Source organism: Mesoplodon densirostris, chromosome 12 (assembly GCF_025265405.1).
Source record: "Mesoplodon densirostris isolate mMesDen1 chromosome 12, mMesDen1 primary haplotype, whole genome shotgun sequence".
Classification (NCBI taxonomy): Eukaryota; Metazoa; Chordata; class Mammalia; order Artiodactyla; family Ziphiidae; genus Mesoplodon; species Mesoplodon densirostris.
In genome coordinates, this window is record NC_082672.1 from 44,891,397 (window position 1) to 44,913,180 (window position 21,784).

Sequence of the window (21,784 nt, forward strand, 5' to 3'; positions counted from 1 at the left end):
GGCTTGATTACTTTGAAAATATGTTCAAGGTTCAGGCATAAGTTCACAATGCCTTCATCAGTAGTGGTAATTTCCTTTTAGAACTGAAAATTAAAATAATTTTTTACAGTTAAATAAGCATAGAGTTCATATATAGATTTTAAGATGAAGTTTATAGTCATTTTTCAAATAAAAGTGAAAGCAAACAATGTATTTTTTTTTACTTCTTGGTCTTAATATTTCCTTTCTAAAAAAACTAGCTAACCAGAAGCATAGCTTTGTATGACATATTGAAGATTAGACATTTACTTTCTTGACTTCAGGCTTTGAGCACCAGTTAGTCTCCTGAAAATGTGAATATGTCTATACTGTCATAATCAAAGAAGCAGTGGCAGCCTGTGTGGTATCATTTGACAGATGTTATGAGGCTGCACTAACCCCAGCTTCTCCTTTTCATGGAGCCTGGAATTTTTGCTGTCCTTCGAGTTAAAGCCTTCTATGCAGAAGATCTTTATTAAAAAGGTAAATATCTTACCAGGGAAGTAGATATTAATATCCTCAAGAGACTCACATTTCCATACCCATCCCTTACCTGAGAATAGAATCCTAAAGAAGCAGAGCCAGGACAGTTATATTCATATGGGGCATCTAAAAAGGGTGGACATTTGTAGGTGCACAAGGCAGCACAGATACATTTTATTAAAGGGAGATTTCTGAGGAGGTCAAACTTTCCAAGTGAATCTTTTTTGCAAATGCCAGCCTACTTATTTTCAAGTATAACTAAGGAAATATTGGCATTATAAAAACTACATAGTATGGTTTTTTTTTAAAGTAAGTTTTATGAAGTACAGATTACACACAGCAAAATGCATGGATCCTAAACTTACATTTCGAAGAAGTTTGATAAATGTATACATACGCCCATATAAACAACACAACATTTAAGATGTAGAACATTCCCATTACCTCAGAAAGTTCCCTCATAGTCCTTTTCCAGACACTCCCTCTTCCCTTGCCCCTAGACAAACACTATTGTGATTTCTTAGTTTTGCCTATTCTGGCACTTCACATAAGTGCAGTTCTACATTTATTTTTTTGTGTCTTGCTTCTTTTGCTCAGTATAATGGTTTTGGGACTCAACCATGTTGTTGTATTACCATTAGTTTGATTTTTAGTGTTAAGTCCTAGTTCATTGTATGCTGTACCACAATTTGCCTTTTCATTTTCTCTTTGATGGATATTTGGGCTGTTTCCCATTTTTGCCCATCATGAGTAAACCTGCTATCAGTATTTTGTGCAAGTCTATTTGTGGACATGATTTCATTTTTCTTAAGTAAATACCCAAGAGTGGAATGGCTGCATCATAGGGTCAATGTATGTGTAACTTTATAAGATATTGCCAAATAGTTCTTCAAAGTGTTGTACTATTTTACACTCTTACAACAACATATGAGGGATGCTTTGTATCCTGCCAGTGTTTGATATTCTTGGTCTTTTTAATATTAGCCCTTCTACTGGGTATAAATATCTCACTGTGGTTTAAATTTGCACTTCCTTAATGACTAATGATGTTGAACACCGTTTCCTTTGGATGTTGGCCAGTCTTATACCTCCTTTTGTGAAGTGCCTGTCCAAGTCTTTTGCCCATTTTTAAACCCAATATCTGGGCCTACTTGGAGTTAATTTCTATTGACTGCATTTTTTCTTGAGTGTGGATCACACTTTCCTGTTTCTTTGCAATACTGCTAATTTTTGGTTGAATACAGGACATTCTTGCAGCTACTCTAGATTCTGTCACATTCTTCTGAGAATTAGTGGCATTCTATCTTAGTAGATAGTTAAACTTACTGGGCTTTAGCTGCACACTTTGCCTCTTACAAGGTATATAACTACTTGTATCTCTATCCTGTTCTTATTTCACCATTGACTGTGATGTTAGGTTAGGTTATGTAGTTTTTATTTTTAGTCCATTAACATGGTCAGTTACATTGAATTTTAAATATAAATCAACTGTCTTTATCCCCGAGTGGGGATAAGCACCACTTGATTTGTGATATATATATATATATATATATTTGGATCTAATTTACTAATATATTTTAAAGGTTTTGCATCTGGGCTAATGAGAAATATTTATCTGTAGTTTTCTTTTCTTAAAATGTCTGACTTTGATATCACAGTAATTCTGGCCTTATAAAATAAATTGGAAAATATCCTTTCTTCTTGTATTTTCTGAAATGATTTGTATGTAAGATTGATATTATTTCTTCCTTAAATTTTGGTAAAATTCACCTGTAAAGCCTTGGGGACATGGAGTTTCCTTTGTGGGAAGGTTTTAAATTATGAATACAATTTCTTTAATGAATGTAAGGTTATTAAAAGTTTATATTTCTCCTTGTGTTATTGGGTAAGATGTATTTATCAAGGGACATGTCTATTTCATCCAAGTTGTCAAATTTATTGACATATAGTTGTTCACAATATTCCTTTATTGTTATTTTAATGTCTGTGGGAATCTGTGATGGTCCCTTCTTTAACTGCAGATATTGATAATTTGTTTTTTCCTTGAACAATATTGCTAGAGGTTTATACCTTTTATTAATCTTTGAAAAAAATCAATTTTTGTCTTGTGGATTTTTTCTATTTTTTGTTTTTTCCACTGTTGTTTTTATTATTTCTTTCCATCTGTCTCTTAGGTTCAATTTGTTCTTCTTTTTTCTATTATGTTTAAAGGGGCTCTCTGGTACGGTTTTGAAAAAGCACTAGGAAGATATGTATACGTTTGCTTAGAAAATTTATGTTAAACAGTTTTGCAATCTTATTTTTGTTATCAGGGATTTCTTTTCAAGTGATATGTTTACTGCTGTAATTTAATTTCAGTTAATTACATACAATGGACATGAAGATTGTAGGCAGCATAGAGAAATTATAAGGCAGAAAAATCCTTGTTGTTTATTTGTCAAATCAAACTCCTAAAAATAACACTTTAATTTGAAAGTAGAAGTATAGTTATATATTTCAGGCAATATACAGCATTAGTCTTTTTTTTTTATAGTCTCTGCCTTATCAGCCACTATATGTGAAATTTTTTCTGCACCATTGACATATTGATCATACATGTCAATTATGAAACACTTCACAATACATTTCTTTTAAAATGTATTTCTCCAATTATCTGACATCAAAATGATGTATGATATGGTTAGGTAGTGTAAATGTTTTGACTTTTTTTTCTTTTTTTTCTTGATCTACATGTATGTTTTTCCAATTATAATGTAAATTTGTAAAAGCAAGCATAGTCTCAGAGTAGGCCTCAGTAAATGTTTATTTATTTTAACGTTTTTCCTTTTAGATATTTCTCGGCACTTAAAACATTTTAAAATTTATTTTTTTAGTTTCTAAAGAATATGAAGAATCTGATTTTAAAAGTTAGTTGATCATAAAATATCATTTTTAAAAACAACGTAAAACCATTGAAATTTTTGTAGTTCTTTTTTTTTTACTCCAATTTTCCCACCAAATATTAGAAACCCTGTGTTGAGTAAGTCTATTGGTGCCATTTTTCCAACAGCATTTGCTCACTTCGTGTCTCTGTGTCACATTTTTGTAATTCATGCTACATTTCAAACTTTATTGTTATTAATACATTTATTACAGTGATATGTGATCAGTGCTCTTTAATGTTACTATTGTAATTGTTGGGGGCTCCACGTACCACATATAAAACAGAGAACTTGATAAACGTTGTGTGTGTTCTGACTGCTCCACCAACCGGCTGTTCCCTCATTTCTCTCCCTCTCCTCCAGCAGGCATCCCTATTCCTTGAGACACAACTATATTGAAGTTAGGCTAGTTAATAACCCTATAATAACCTCTATGTGTTCAAGTGAAAGGAAGAGTTGCATGTCTCTTGCTTTAAATAAAAAGCTAGAAATGATTAAGCTCAGTGAGGAAGGCATGTTGAAAGTCAAGATAGTCTGAAAGCTGGGCCTCTTGTGCCAAACACCCAAATTGTGAACGGAGAGGAAAAGTTCTTGAAGGGAATTAAAAGTACTGCTTCAGTGAGCACACAAATGATAAGAAAGCAAAACAGCCTTGTTCATATGGAGAAAGTTTTAGTGATCTAGACAGAGATCAAACCAGCCACAGCATTTCCTTAAACCAAAGCCTAATCCAGAGCAAAGTTCTAACTCTCTTCAGTTCTACGAAGACTGAGAGAGGTGAGGAAGCTTCAGAAGAAAACTCTGAAGCTAGCACAGGTTGATTCATGAGGCTTAAAGAAAGAAGCCATCTCCATAACCTAAAAATGCAAGGGGAAGCAGCAAGTGCTGATGTAGAAGCTGTAGCAAGTTGTCCAGAAGATGTAGCTAAGATAATTAATGAAGGTGGCTGCACTAAACAAGAAATTTTCAATGAAGATGAAGTAGCCTTAGGTGGGAAGAAGATGCCATCTAGGACTTTCATAGCTAGATAGGAGAATTGGTTTGAAAGGATGGGCTGTCTCTCTTGTTAGGTAGGGGCTAATGTAGCTGGTAACTTTAAGTTGAAGCCAGCACTCATTTTCCATTCCAAATATCCTAGGGCCCTTAAGAATTATGCTAAGTCTACTCTGCCTGTGCTTTATAAGTGGAATAACAAAGCTTGGACGACAGCACATCTGTTTACAACATGGTTTACAGAATATTTAAAGCTCACTTTAGAGACCTGCTGCTCAGAAAAAAAGATTGTTTTCAAAATACTACTGCTCATTGACAATGCACCTGGTCACCCAAGAGCTCTGATGGAGATGTACAATGAGATTCATTTTGTTTTCATGTCTGCTAACACAACATCAATTCTGCAGCCCATGGATCAAGGAGTAACTTCTACTTTCAAGTCTTATTATTTAAGAACTACATTTCATAAGGCAATAGCTGCCATAGATAGTGGTTCCTCTGATGGATCTGGGCACAGTAAACTGAAAACCTTCTGGAAAGGATTCACCATTTTAGATGCCATCAAGAACATTTGTGATTCATGGAATAGATCAAGATATCAACATTAAAGGAGTTGGAAAGAAGTTGATTCCAACCCTCATAGCTGACTTTGAGGGGTTCAAGGCTTCAATGGAGGAAGGAACTGCAGATGTGGTAGAAATAACAAGAGAACCAGAATTAGAAGTGGGGCCTGAAGATGTGATTTAATTGCTGCAATCTCATGATAAAACATTAATGGATGAGGAATTGCTTCCTAAGGATGAGCAAAGAAAGTGGAATCTACTTCTGGTGAAGATGCTATGAAGATTGTTGAAATGACAACAAAAGATTTATAGTATTACATAAACCTAGTTGATAAAGCAGCAGCAGAGTTTGAGAGGGTTGACTCCAAATTTGAAAGCAATTCTGTGGGTAAAATGCTATCAAACAGCATTGCATGCTACAGAGAAATCATTCATGAAAGGAAGAGTCCATTGATGCGGCAAACTTCACTGTTGTCTTATTTTAAGAAATTGCTACAACTGCCCCAGCCTTCAGTAACCACCACCCTGATCAGTCAGCAGCAATTAACATGGGGGCAAGACTCTCCCCCAGCAAAAAGATTACAACTCACTGAAGGCTCAGATGATGGTTAGCATTTTAAAGCAATAAAGTATTTTTTAATTAAGGTATTACATTGTTTTTGTACACATAATGCTATTGCATACTTAATAGGCTACAATGTGTAAACATAACTTTTATATGTACTGGGAAACCAAAAAATTCATGTGACTCGCTTTATTATTGTGATATTCACTTTATTTCAGTGGTCTGGAACCAAACCCTCAATATCTCCAAGGTATGCCTGTGCTACAAGAAATAAGATTTTTAAAATGTTGATAATTATTAAAGTTGGCTATTGGATAAAAGTGGGTCATTAAACTATTCTCTGCACTTTGGACTGTCTTTGAAAATTACTATAATGCAAAGTTTAAAAATGTTATGAGTATGTACATGGAAACTAAAGGAGTTGGGAAACTTGTGTCTTGTCATTGAGATTTTCTGTCTAAGAAAATATTTCTGAACATGGGTGGATCTAGGTTTCATGGGCCTATAGCTTATATAGTCTGGAGGGGGAAGTTCTCTTTAAAAAAAAGAATTCAAAATTATGTAGACAAAATTTGGTAAGAAGGGGAATATTTATCAAGAGCAGAAGGTGAAATCACTACAAATTATTTAACGAAGCTGACAAATAATAAACATTATAACTATAGTAAGATATTAATGAACTACATTCTCTATAAAGTTTTCCCCTGCTTTTTTTGACTTCATTTTCTTTGATTGGCTCTTCATGTGAAAATGATTTTGTAATATCATTTTCTATAGAAAGAATAAGTGATAATTTTGTTTTATTTTTGAGATGTTTAATCAATTTTTTGGTTGATAGTATAGAAAAGCTGCTTTAAGCTTCATAATTCATTATTTGCAATATCCTCTATAATTTTAGGATTGTTTTACTTATTTAAATATGCATTTGAATCTTATTTTGCTTTCCATTTTCAAGTTTTGATCCTTATGTAACCAAGCCTACCTCTGAACAACAAATTAGTTGTTTAGGAATTAGTGTTTAACTTTAAAAAAGTATACTCTGTTATTCTGTGGGAACATTTTTTTTTAAAGATTTTTTTGATGTGGACCATTTTTAAAGTCTTTCATTGAATTTGTTACAATATTTTTTCTGTTTTCTGTTTTAGTTTTTTGGCCGCGGGGCATGTGGGATCTTAGTTCCCTGACCAGGGATCGAACCTGCACACCCTGCATTGGAAGGCAAAGTCTCAATCACTAGACCACCAGGGAAGTCCCTGTGGGAACATTTTTAATAAGTTAGCTCTTAGTAAGTCAAAACTATTGAAAGTGAACAATACTTTGTGTTGTATATAATATTTTTTTAGGCAGAATGTCAAAGAAAATGAAGGGTAAATATCCTCATGTGATTTTCTTTTTTTTTTTTTTTTTGGTGGGAAATCAGTGAAGTTGAAGGGAAATTTAAAAAATGAAAAATGAAAGTATATGATTTGTTACAATAGTCCAAAGCAATGGTTCACTCTGTTTAGCATTCTCTCTGGGAGATAGCTAAAAGAGAACTTATCTATTCACAATGAAAGGGATGTGTCCCCAGACATCCTGTTTTCTACTAAGACCACATTGTGGGGCAGTTTTCTAAGAATTTAGGTAACATTTTAAAAATGTCTTTTTATAATAGTTTCAACCTGATGCTCCTCTTTATGCAATCGTTTCTTTATATTTCTGACCCACTCTGTAGAGTAAAATTTTGATTTGAGGACAAGTCCACATTTCCTACTCCACATTCTGCACAGTTTTAGAGAGGTCATACCTAACTGCTTTGGACATCTACCAACACACCGGCACTGGTTGCTCTCTGCATGACTTGATCAGGTTATGCCATTTCTCCCGGCTCTAGTTTCCTCCTCCACAAAATGGGGATATTGAAGCGCCTGCTCTGACTCCCCCAAGATTTGCCATGAGAATGAGTGCCATGATGTAGGTGATGACACTGTGAATTGTAAAGTGAAATCCAAATGTTATCCTATGGTGATTGTTGTTATTGTCACCTTTTTTATAGGACTGTGATCATCTGATTGGCTATGAGGATATTCATGACTGATAAAATCTGACTTATTCTTTTGCTCTCTGTTCCAAACCTTCAGACAATTCTCTCTATAAGAATGATCTATTTTTTGAAGTTATTTGGTCAGCTTTAACTTCGTAAGCCTCACTTTAACTTGGTAAGACCCATATCCCCAAATAATAATTTGTTAATTCATTCATGGTATTTATCGAGAGTATATTTAATACCAGGTGTTGTGCTAGGCTCTGAGCATTGCAGTGATGAGCAGAAAGATAGGGGTTTGCTCTCTTGGCACTTACAAGTATTGTACGGAGACAAGGATTTCCTAGCCCAAGAGGCTTGAGCTGCAATCCAAAGGAGGAGTAGGAGTTGAATGGGAAGGAGGTGTCGCATATAATAAACCTACCATCACTCAGCCTCGCCAAAACCTGCCCCTCATTCTTATTGAGGGCCCCAGTCCTGAAGCTCTAGGGTATTCCTGTCCTGTGCTCTCATTCCAACAGCAATTCTTTTCAAATGTGTAAGATTTAAAAATCTCTTTTCTGGGACACAACTGACAGGTCAGAGTTTAGTGTACTCTGTATTTCACTGAGTTCTTCAATTAATCCCAGGCCAAGATGTTAGCATAGTGTTTTAGTGGCTGGAAAAGTCTTTGTATCACCAAAATTATGAAATGAAACCTTATTGAATTGCAATTGGCTAATGAGTAAGGTGGCCATCCACGCAGGGCATGTTTCAGCTTCTTAGAACACAGACTTGTGTACAAATAGCTTATGTGCTATTTATAAGTAATATTTACATTGTGTATCATTGGAGTTTGTCCCCTTATGAAGATACTTTGAGAGAGCAAATATTTTAACCTAATTCAAGAAATTCATTATTTTAATAAAGTTGCATTATTTAAAGCATAAATTGTAACTGGACGAAACTTTGCCCCTTCACCCTTATGCTTGGGTGTGTCCTTGTCCTTGTCAGCAAGAGAATGCGTAACTACATCGCCGCCCTCTGATATGGGCTATGGTGTGAGAGGTGCTCTGCCTAAGGATTTGATGTGCTGAAAAAAATTCTATTTTCAAAACTCTGACTGTTGGTGCTGATGAGAATCAAGGCCTGGAGTGGATGGGCCTTTATTGGACAGAATAATTTAATGTCTATTGGAGTATCCAGAAGGAGCCCCAGAACCAAATTGCTCTGCATACAAAAGCAGAGGGTATTTTGTTGTAAAAGCAGGTGGCCCTGGACCTGAGGGAAAAGAGGTGATGGGAAATTTTCTCCTCAGGGGAGAGGATATAAATTTCTAAGAACAGAGATTTCTGATACATGTTTGAACTTGTTTTCTATTCTAGATTGTACTTAAATCTTTGCTCTTCACAAATTTTGCATAAAGTTTGGACTGAATTTATAACTTGTTGGATGGGTTGATAATGAGAGAGTGAAGTCCAGTGTGGGGCAGAGTAGACCCGAGAGAACAAAGGTTTGGGGTCGATGATACAGACATAAGAGAAAGGCTTTCCACTCAGAAAACAGGGCTGTACTTCTCAGACCATGGTACCTGGTTCCAAGCCTCTGAATTGTGTGCTGCGCTTGGGAACCTGCAGCATCCCGAGCTCCACCTCAGGCCTGGGGGCATTTGCCTTGTACACATTCTTCCTGGCATTCTTAGGCAAACTGGGGTTGGAAACTCAGGCCCTGGAGGAAGTTAAGTGGCCCTGGTGTGTGTGCGGCAGGTGAGGGACAGTTTTGCTTTTCTCAGCAGCCTTTCCTCATAACAGTTCCCAGGAATGAAGCTTTAATATACTTGTGCAACTGTCTTTTCCTCTAACTCTAAGCAAAAACAAGCAGAAAACCAATTTTCAGGTTCAGAAAAATCCTCCAGGGCTGGCAAAGCCTTCCTTTTGTTTCCTGACAAATAGCTTGTTGACACTGAAAACAAAAGGTGTATTTTCTGGCACTGCTTCTGGCTTTCCTTTTGACAAGAACCAGCTGCTTTGTGGACGTGTTCAGCTTCTACCATTTCAAAGTCCAGTGGGTGGCATTTACATAGGTTATAAACTTCGGTTATTTATGCTAGCATTATTATTGGTAATTATTAATGATATCATCTTTAGTGGGTAGCTGGGTGCACAGGGTCAAATTATTAGAAAAGAAAAAAACTGTTTTTTCTGACCTTTAGTGAACTCTTTATCTCACTCTGTCTGCCTGGGAACACCTGCTTCATTTAAACCTCTAAAAAAGCAGTGAAATTAGTGCACATCTGTGATGGTGGCTGCAGGCATACACACACACACTTATACTTCCACATCCACATATATGTGTGTGTCTCTGTGCCACATAGGGATAAAGATTAGCCAGTAGAGATTTTGTTTTTCATTGTATGTTTGCCAAATGTGAAAGACAATTTCATTTAAACATTTTGATTTTTATATGGATTTAAGAGATATCTATGAACAAATCCTACATTATTTATTCTATTAGAATCAAAAATATTATTTCTATTCTGTGTATAGTTATTTTTCATAAAATGGTGCTCTTCCCTTTAAACAGATTGCTTACTTTTCTTTGGCTAACGAGCCCTTGCTTCCAAGAAGACCCTTGGAGGATACTCATAGCTCCTGGTGTTTTGCATTTCCATAAACATCAGTGATAGAAATGAGTGGAGTTGATGGACACTGTTTATTCCTTAATTAGAAAAAAAAAAACTGCTGATAGATCTTGGCCAAACTGCAGTTGAAAAACCTGGATATTGACTTCAATCCTAGAGTGGATTATGATCCTCACTCATTTACTTCTCTCAAAGATTCAATTCAGTTTTTCTCCATAGCTCTATTTATTCTGATTACTTTGACTTTAGGAACACACAGGAAAACCCTCTGGAATTACTGCTGCCTACTAAGAGTGGTTTTAAAAATGCACTCTCCCTCTTCCTTCTTTTGCTTCTTTTTTCTTTCTCCTTTGCACTTATCACCTTCGAACTCACTATATAATTACTCATTTATTTTGTTTGTTGCTGTCTTTCCCCATTAGTACGTGAGCTCCACAGAGGCGGCATTTCTTGTTTCTTTTATTGACTGCTGTAATTCTACCAACTAGAGCTGTGCCTGGTGCAGTGTAGGTGCTTGAATGAATGGTTGTAATTGTTGAACGAAAAATGAATGAGTGAATGAATTTTATGGTGGTAGACTCTGGTTATAGCTTTGTCACCAGCTCTTGTGTGAACCTGGAAAAAACACTTAGCCTTACTGAGGAAGATGAGTATTTTCTGTCACAGGCATCACTGAGAATTTAATGAAATGATGGAGTCTTTTCCCAGAAAAATGCATGTACTCTTTAAAACACATTTACAGTGAGTTTCAAAGAGTTATGGGCCCAGATAAAAATTTCTTTCCAGCTCTAACCTTCTGATCAACTCTCCTGTGTTCCTCCCACAGGAGAATTCTTCCTTGTTCCCACCCTCCATACTGTCATCTCTTAAATTTATTGTTTAAATAAGTTTTAAAGAACAAGTCAAAGTTTTCTACCATTTTTGCTGGTGTGCCCCAAACTTAATATTCTCTACCATGCTAAATCTTAAATGCAATATCTTATCCTCCTAATGAACTTTTTGAATTTTGCTGAAGATCTACTTCTTCCATGGAGTTAGTAGTTTCCACATGGAATTACCTATAAACATCAAAGAAATGGTTTTCTTGTTTCTTCCTTTAATGGACCCTTCTCCCCCACTGTTGCCCACCAAACCAATCTGCTCACAGACACCTTGCTGGTTCTTTACTTGTGCACATGCCCTTGCCCTTCATTTCTTTGGATTTCTCATCTTTTCCAAATCCGTATTCACTTAAGAAAATACACTTAAAGTGTATTTTCTTTAAGAAGCCTTCCATCGTTGACTCACTGTTAGTTGTTCATATCTCTGGCAGTACACTCTTGGTGATTAAATGTTCTTTTTGTTTTATCACTTTCTTTTTGAGTTATTACTCAGATAAAAAGGTCTTTTATCCCTCCCTCAATACTCTAAGATTCTCAAAGGAAAGGAAATACACCCTTCTTTTCCTCTTTTGCTTTTTCACCTGTTCTCCATATAGGTATTATGAAATAAATATTACTGATATATTTCAGCTTATAAAGCACATAGAAAATTATATCAATATTACCCTGTAGGGTAATAAGAAGGTTAAGATATTTTAAAGATGTTTACTATCTTTTATTTGGATAAAGGATTTAATGAAAGTAAGGGATGACACAGTGCATCCTTTAGTGTTAAAATGATAAGTACCACGGCTGAAATGTGGACGTGAACCTCTGGTTTTGCTGGTGTCTGTTCTAATAGTGGGCACCTGTGCTGTATCAGTCATAAAATACTTTGAATATCACCTCCGATATTGGCAAAAAAGAAGACAGATACTCCTCATTTTTTCTTTTTGTATGAGAAACCTGTATCCAGTAAATGCAGACTGGGCTGCAAGTCCAAAGCATAGCATTATTAACCCATCCAGAGCAGATGCACACAGGGACTGCCAGCTGATTAGAGTGAAATGTTTGGTCTTGTTTATTCCATGAAAGTAGTTCCCGAAGAACAAGTTATTTTGTAGCTTGTTAAAGGATACTCAGTGGCTTAAATAAAGTGGGATGAGATAATATCATTCATGACACCAGAAATTAAAATTCTTTAAAGTTAAGTGAATTTAAAAGTTCCTTTTATTTTTGTCTTGGAGTGAGAAAGGAAATGATTCATGAAAGTAGATAACTATGTTTTTGGTAGGAAACTAAGTGGGGCTGTCACTCTGAAATTAGTGACCCATATAACTATTAAAAAGAAATGCTACTACCCCAAAGCTTATTGATATAAGGAATCCGAATGAACATTTGTGGTGTTTGTGAAGTAAAGCATTTCCCCAGGAATTATAAAATCAACTGCATATACTTTCTTTGGATGGGACAAAGGTAGAAACTATTTAATGGTTAATGCTTTCAACTCTAATCCATATTCCTCTAGTTTCTGGGACAAACATTATCACAAATGTTGTACAAAAACAAAGCAGACAGATTAAAATTTACGCTTTTATCTCAGGCTTGATGATGGGAAATACCATAATGTATGTGCACATCTTGTTTTTTATTTTAAAAGAGACATCAATATTAGCTTTTATTTCCTTTTACACAGTCGGGAATTGTTGTGAAGCAAAAACACTGCCTTGAGATTAAATGCCCATCTGAACTTTGCTGTATTCTTTGTAAATCTTTTGTGAGGAATTGCATACTTTTGATGACTAGACTCAGGGAAGTGGATTCAGGTTACAATCAGATTCTTTCATAAACACACAGTACACACCTTCCTCAAGTGGGGAAAGTTCACCTTACTTCCTCCCTAAGAAAATTCCTTCAAAAGTTCCCTTTTGTGATGACTATAAAGGTGAATAATAGCAACAAAAAAGCTTTATCAAATGACCCACGCAAGGAATTTCCTGTTTTCTCTGTGACTGCAAGACGTACTTCAGGTATTGGATGTGACATTGTCAGTTTGTCATGCACGGTTTTCATGTGTGCAGCCCTGACATGCTTGTGTTTTGGAGAACAGAAGAGTCAGCCTCATTTTTGGTCTCTACATTCATGTGGAAGTGTTTTTCCCCTTTGGGAGAAGAGAGTGGTCAGATTGGAATCTGTGGTCTGAGGCCAATTAACATTCGAATCTGTACTGCAACTGGCCCAGAGCAGATAAGGCTTCTCTGGTAAGTGCTTTACCCTCCACGCACTGTGGCAAGCACAGGTGAAAGGTTACATGAAAACACAGGTGTTATCTAAAGTCCAACATTCAGTATAAACCAAAAGACTATATAAGATGCCCACATTGAGGTACAACGTGTTAACTGTTCATCAACAAGTATTTATTTAACTGCTCCAAAAGGCATATGTGGTGTTATCAGACTCAGTCTCTGTGCCAAGAAAGTCTGCAGCCTCAGGTGAACACAGGGAATAATCTAAAAATAAAAAGTAAAACTGTGCAGCACTAGCTTTTGTGTGCTCCATTCCAAACCAGAGGGGTAGAGGCTGAGAACTGTGGGAATTGTGAGTAGGCAGTTTTAAGTAATGCTACCACCAACAGCGGTGAGAAGATGTGTTTAGCTGGAGCACAGTTGATGTAGGGAAGATAAGATGGAAGAAATGGCTGGCATCTAGATGGAGGTGGGCTTGGAATTCCAGGTTAATAAGGGTTTTCGTCCATAAGCAAAGGGAACCCTTAAAACTTTTAAAATGTGTATGTACCAGTGAGATGTAGCAGGTCATATTTTCAGATGATTAATCTAGTGGTGGTGGTGTAAGCAAGGGGGAGAGAGACTGAGGTGATGCACATACAACTTGTAGCAACAGTGCCTGGCTCCTTGTGTGTGATCTGGGAGTGGAAGCTATTAAGATTAAAGATAAGAGATAGTAAAATATTACCAGAGTCCAAATAGTGATGATGCATTGGACAAAGTTTGCGGTGGGGGAAATGGAAAGGAAGGAAAGGATAAGAAAATACACGGAGCAGTATTATTATTATTATTTTGTCCTTATCACGGTAGGGGAGTGGGGAAAAGCGACAGGGTTCATTTACTGCAAGCCAAGAGGGATGCTGAGCCTAAGGAGATTTTTAGAGAGGGGAAGGGACATGATTACCTGGACCATAAGGAACTTCGATAGAGGCTTTCCTGTCAATGTTGCTGAAACACAGATCAATGCAGGCGAGCCATATAGAACTTCCATAGCTCAAGGGGTCATGATTCCAAGCCTTACATTTAGGTACCATAAATGGCTAAATGTGATTTTGAGTGTACCCGGCAAACTGTAGTTATTTTGCAAAAATGTTAGTGTCACTGATCCTCCCAAACCACACTGATGAGGACAATAGGTGGGTTTATCCCTGATAACGTGTGTACCTGTGATGACAACAATAAAAACACCCCTAGCCTGCATTCCACCAGGGGAGGCGCCCAGGGTACCTTCCCCGTGGTGGCTATGTGTCAAGTTGATCTACCCACTTTCCCTTTTGCCGTTTCTGGGAAGATCCATGTGTTTTTCTGGGACTCGTTTTAGGAGTTTATTTTTTGAGGGTCTGTCTACTGTGGTTTAAGGCCAGCTGTCTTGGATTTTAGGGAGACATTGGGGAAAGAAATTGTTTGTTAGATTTTGTAAACCTTAGCCAGCAGTTACTAAGGATGGGTTTTCCCTTTTTAAAAATGTAGGAGGAAATTACCTCCATCTGATTGGAATTATCAGTGTCCTGCTTCATGCCAGTCAGTGAGGCAGCAGCGTGGATAGAATAAGACTCCAGTAAATGAAATGAGGAAACATTCATGGAGATACCACACTGATTAACAGGTTGAGTTCCCTCAATGTTGATTGATATCTATCTATATTATTTAAATGTTGTTTTCTTTAGGAAAAATGTAATACATACACACAATCAAAAAATAAACTGTACAAAACAGTGTTGGGTAGCCTTCCACAAATATTTTATAAATATTCAAGAGTGTGTATAAGCACATCCTGCTTTTCTTTTCTTTACTTAATTTATTTATTGTTTTATACAGCAGGTTCTTATTAGTCATCCATTTTATACACGTGTTACTGTCGATTTCCTCTTTTATAGCTGTTAGCAGTTGCCTTATGTATTGAGGTGCTCCTATGTTGGGTGCATATATATATATAATTGTTATATCTTCTTCTTGGATTGATCTCTTGACCATTATGTAGTGTCCTTCCTTGTCTCTTGTAATATTCTTTATTTTAAAGTCTACTTTATCTAATATGAGTATTGCTACTCCAGCTTTCTTTTGATTTCCATTTGCATGGAATATCTTTTTCCGTCCCCTCGCTTTCAGTCTGTGTGGTTCCCTAGGTCTGAAGTGGGTCTCTTGTAGACAGCATATATATGAGTCTTGTTTTTGTGCCCATTCAGCAAGCCTGTGTCTTTTGGTTGGAGCATTTAATCCATTCACGTTTAAGGTAATTATCGATATGTATGTTTCTATTACCATTTTCTTAATTGTTTTGGGTTTGTTTTTGTAGGTCCTTCTCTTCTTTTGTGTTTCTCATTTAGAGAAGTTCCTTTAGCATTTGTTGTAGAGCTGGTTTGGTGGTGCTGAATTCTCTTAGCTTTTGCTTTTCTGTAAAGCTTTTGATTTCTCCATTGAATCTGAATGAGATCCTTGCCAGGTAGAGTAATCTTTGTTGTGGGTTCTTCCCTTTCATCACTTTAAGTATATCATGCCACTCCCTTCTGGCTTTTAGAGTTTCTGCTGAGAAATCAGCTGTTAACCTTATGGGAGTTCCCTTGTATGTTATTTATCATTTTTCCCTTGCTGCTTTCAATAATTTTTCTTTGTCTTTAACTTTTGCCAATTTGATTACTTTGTGTATCGGCATGTTTCTCCTTGGGTTCATCCTGTATGGGACTCTCTGCACTTCCTGGACTTGAGTGGCTATTTCCTTTCCCATGTTAGGGAAGTTTTCGACTATAATCCCTACAAATATTTTCTCGGGTCCTTTCTCTCTCTCTTCTCCTTCTGGAACCCCTATAATGTGAATGTTATTGCGTTTAATGTTGTCCCAGAGGTCTCTTAGGCTGTCTTTATTTCTTTTCATACTTTTTTCTTTATTCTGTTCTGCAGCAGTGAATTCCACCATTCTGTCTTCCAGGTCACTTATCCGTTCTTCTGCCTCAGTTATTCTGCTATTGATTCCTTCTAGTGTAGTTTTCATTTCAGTTATTATATTGTTCATCTCTGTTTGTTCTTTAATTCTCCTAGATCTTTGTTAAACATTTCTTGCATCTTCTCGATCTTTGCCTCCATTCTTTTTCCGAGGTCCTGGATCATCTTCACTATCATTATTCTGAATTCTTTTTCTGGAAGGTTGCCTATGTCCACCTCATTTACTTGTTTTGGGGGTTTTTATCTTGTTCCTTCATCTGGTACATAGCCCTCTGCCTTTTCATCTTGTCTACCTTTCTGTGAATGTGGTTTTTGTGCCACAGGCTGCAGGATTATAGTTCTTCTTGCTTCCGCTGTTTGCCCTCTGGTGGATATATATTATTTAAATGTTGATATTCAGTAACACTGCATAAATTTTGATTTTTTGTTTTTAAAAGACGCATTGTGCCTTTTTTTGTAAAATAACGTCCAGTTAATCACCATATAGCTTTCGTTAGCCTTTTTGGTTTAATAAAATGGTATACTGCCACCTGGTGGCAGCATGACCTAGTCAAGACTGGGCAGGCAGAGCAGCAAAGTTAGTACAAATACAGTTAGAGAAGTGAGATCATGTTCCCATATTCACTCATGTTCTACCTTTACCTCAAATCCATCGTGTCTAAAACCAAATATATAATTTCTCCCTTAAATCAGTTCTCTTAAAATAGGTGCTATTTATTAAGTGTGAATGTGGCCAGGCATCAAGCACTTTACACACATTATTTTTCTTCATCTCAAAACAAGCCTACAGGGTAATGATTATTAGTCCCACTTACAAATGAGAGAATCCAGGCATAACTTTCCCAGTGAGATGCTGTAGCTATTACCTGTTATTACACTCTGGCTTCTGATGTGCTGCTGAGTACATTGTCCTCTAGTCATGCAGATTTGAAACCCTGGTGTCATGTTTGATCTTCCATCTGTTTCACTGCTCATCTATAATCACCCATCCCATATTCCTTTGAGAGTTTTCTTTTAACTATTAATTCTAACTGCCAAAATCTCTAGTCCAGATCTTTATGACATGTAGGTTTTTGTAGCATATACCTGATTGACTTCTTTCATTTTTTTGTGTATAAATAAATTGTGAAATGATATAACTACATCTTATCGTAAACATCCAATTATAGAGAAGAATGCAGAGTAAAAAGTGAAAGTCTTTTGTCATCTATTTTGTCATCTCTCCCTAATCTCTGGAGAAGTAAGCACATATAATTTTTGGTTTGTTGGTTTTTAAAATATAAATAAGACTATAATATTCCTAGTACTCTGCAATTTACCCTTTTTCATTCAGCAGTATATCTTGCAGATCTTTCTGTGTCCATGCTACAGAATTTACACACAATAGACACTCAAATGTTTGCAGAATGAATCTTAGATTTCAATTACATACTCCTTTCATCTAAAACAGGCAGTGTACTTTTTGCTCCACTTTCACCTAACTGAAGCATTTTTCTCCAAGGTTATAGGTTATTATGGATCTCCTCTCCTTTTTGGTTATTCTTAATCAAGATCTCTTTCATGGCAGGTATGGCATAGTAATAAAGATTATTTTCATTAAATATCAATAAAATATGTATGTGTGAGTGTGTGTAGTATCATTTTATTGGATAATTTTTACATTTAAGTGCCAAATCTAACTTATTTTCGGATGTCTTGTGTAAATTTCCAACTTCTTTACTATTTCTGTACCTCAGTAGTTCTCAATCTTTGGTGTGCATAAGATTTACTGGGGGACTAATTATTAAAACCCAGATTTCCGGGCCCCACCTTCAGAGTTTCTGATTCAGTTGGTATGACGTGAAGCCTGCAAATTTCCAACAAGTTTCCGTGTGATGCTGATGCTGATCCACATTTCGAGGATCACGATCTATAAGACTCTCCCCTGATGCTTTCTACCTCCTAGGATATCCTGATCTCTTCTCAGCACTCACTGTTTACTGCACATAAGAACTACAGCTTAAAGAGAGCGTTGAAAATGGCTGTGGTGGACAACGAGGCCTGGGGTATACGTGCCCTTCCAGAGTGGGACCAGCAGGGGCTCTAAAGGCAGAACTGAGGAGAATGACAGTTCTGCCCATGGCTCAAACCACAAATTAAGGAACGGTTTTCACCTGTGCAGAGGGTGGCCCGAACTATCGGTTGCCCATTAGTCTGTACAGCAGCACATGCTCTAGCAATCACAATCTATAGCAGACGCATCATCTTTGAGTATGAAAGATGGCATTATAATGCCACTACATCCAGAAAACAATTATTTATTTTCTTCACTTCTTTTTTTTTTTTTTTTTTTTTCTTTTTTTTTGCGGTTTGTGGGCCTCTCACTGTTGTGGCCTCTCCCGTTGCGGAGCACAGGCTCCGGACGCGCAGGCCCAGCGGCCATGGCTCACGGGCCCAGCCGCTCCGCGGCATATGGGATCCTCCCAGACCGGGGCACGAACCCGCATCCCCTGCATCGGCAGGCGGACTCTTAACCACTGCGCCACCAGGGAGGCCCCTATTTTCTTCACTTCTTGATGGTAGCTCAGCCAAGTAAAATTCCAGGTATTAAGTGAGCTGATGCATCCAGTCAAATAGTTACATGTATTTCATTGTTATTATCAATTCATTACTGGTGTGATTTGCCTTGTAAAGTGATTGTACAAGAATCCAGAATTCAGGGTGGTGGGGGTGGTGGTGTGATGAATTGGGCAATTGGGATTGACATGTATGCAGTGATGTGTATAAAATGGATGACTAATAAGAACCTGCTATATAAAAAAATAAATAAAATTAAATTAAAAATTAAAAAAAAAGAATCCAGAATTGGTGAGACAGAAAAGAATTAAAAAAAAAATTCATCACACAGTTCCTCTCAAAAAATGTAGTAAAATTATTATATCTTTAATCATTTGATTTACAAAACCTGCTTGCTTATACATATATTAGGCAGAGAAAAGACATCATTTTATAAACTTGATTATCCAAAATACAAATGTAATGTATATATGTAAAGCTTATATAATGGAGTATTTATTCTTTAGAATTATGAGATATATGAGATATAATTGTACTTCTAAGAATTTCATCTGTTAGATAAATTGTAATTCTTGTAAAGGTTTACATATTTATATTTGGACCAAACATTTTAATGATGCTGCATAATTAATGCACTAGAAATCAGGAAAATGCATGAGGTTGATAAGTATATTTGATCCATGTTGCTTCTTTGCTTGAAGTATTTGTGTGAAGAAATTTTTCCATTGCTGGAAATGAAGTCTAAAAAAAAATTGCCTGAGTATTTTAACTATTAGCTTTCACTAAGCATGCTATCCATAAAAATATCTAATGTTTTTAATGTGTTTGTTTAAACTGAATATAAATAGTATTATAAAGGTATGTATCATTCTTCAACTTCCTTTTGTCCCTCAATAATTTATTTGTTTTAACTGCCATATAGTATTCCATTTTATATCCATAATTAAGTTTATTTATTTCCCTATGATGGGCATTTAGGTTGTTTCCAATTTTCCATGCTAGAATTCTTCAGTGAATGTGCTTGTGGTATATTTCCTTGAGAACATAGAGTATACAATCTAGAAGTGAAATTAAGTAGCATACAAATATTCAGCTTTACTAGATATTGCCAAATGTTCTCTGAATTAGTTGTACCAAATTACATTGCCACTAGTATTATATAAAGGTTCTTGTTTCACGGTTTTCCCAGTGCCTGAATGTGAGAGTTTTAAATTTTGTCCAGCCTGAAAAGTGTGAAAGTGCATTTCATTTTTTTATATTTAATATTCTTAATATTCCTGATTACTGGCAATAGAGACTGTACTTCTTTCCTTATTTTTATTAGTTATTGGGTTTTTCTTTTCTGTGATCTATCCAGTTATATACTGTGTCAGTTTTTCTACTGTGTTGGTTTTTTTTTTAGTGATTATAGGTCTCTATATAACCTGAATACTAATCTTATTCTTGTTTATATGCTCTGCAAATACCTCCTCCAGGTCGGTGGCTTATAGTTTCATTTTATTTCATGGTAATCTTGGTGTTGCAAGTTTTTAATTGTGGTGTAATAAATATTATTAATCTTTTCCCTTAAGGCTTGTATGTCTTCTTTTTCTTTTTGTCTTGTGGAAGAAAACTTCCTTAGTCTTATAGTCTCAGAAAGTTTTAGAATGTGCCTTTTACATTACGTTTTTAATCTATGTAAAATTGTTGTGTATGCTATAGGTAGCAGCAATTAATTTTTTTATATGGATTATGATTGGTACCAGCATCGTTTATTGACTAATCCATCCTTTCATCACTAATTTGTATGTTTGGGTCTGTTTGAGTTTTTTATTATGTTCCATTATTCTATTGATATTTATTTATTTCTGCAATAGTGGAAAACATATGTTTCTATTTTTCTGTGAATTCATTCCATGGCCACCTTGGAATGTTTCCAAGCCTTTTAAAATTTCATTTGGACAAACAATAGCCTATGGACATTAATTTGGTTCCTGATATTGAATCAATATGGTAGTCATTAGTGTAGTCTACCAAATGTTTCCAGTTTTCTGCCTTCAGGGAAATAGTAGGATTGCATTTTCTACTCTCTTTGAATTTAGTATGAACATACAACTTATTTCTCAGCGGGCTCATTCTTGAGCAGAAGCTTTAAGTAGAAGCTCCAGGAACCAGCCTGTGTTTTGCCACATTTTCCAATCCAGCCTGCCTAGTCAATCTTGGAAGCATGGAGATGGAAATTCTTTGGTGGACATAGAGATGGACATGGCACAGATGACCTTCAGTGGACGTGCAGTTGAGTGAAAAACAAATCTTTGTTGTCTTAAACCACTGAGACTTTTGGAGTTGTTCATTGTTCCAACATAATCTGGCATTTCCTGGCTAATAAAGTTAATATTGTGTAATTTGCAATTTGATGATTGGGAAAATGGTAAACAAACATCTTACTTTTGTTAGAAGGTAATTATATTTTAATGTCTCTTTTTTTTCAGTTTCTTCCCCTCTTCCTTTCAATTGTGTCACCCTTAATGCACTCGTATTCCCCAATACCCATGACCTGTCAAACCAATTGGAACCAATTTTTGAGGTCCTCTCCCAGCCTGCAATTTCTCACCTGGCCTGTATTTCTTCCCTCAAGCCTACATTTCTTCTCTTTGAGTGTTTAAATTTTTAAAGATGATGCCTAGAAAGATAAATGTTTTACCTGAAGTCTGTTATGATAAAGATCGACATTATGACCCTATAGGGAAAGGTCATTAACGCAAAGCTGGCTGTCTCAGTCTCCTCTTATCACATTAGTGTCTGCTGACTTGATATATGTTTTAAACTGGTTCTGATATTAAAATCCGTAATGCTTTGTTGGGGTTGATCACATTCACATTTACTGACTCTTGTAGTTCTGGAATGTTAAGGATAAGAGTGTAAAGATGAGAAGTGGAGGGGACACTAAGAAGACACATCCCAGGCAGAAGTATCTT

The 21,784-nt window shown here is 36.1% G+C and overlaps 1 protein-coding gene across 1 annotated transcript in view; it reads left to right on the top strand.

Moving 5' to 3' along the window:
- Nucleotides 1-21,784, top strand: part of FRK (fyn related Src family tyrosine kinase) — a 93,530-nt gene that overhangs the window by 32,923 nt on the left and 38,823 nt on the right. The window lies entirely within an intron of this gene.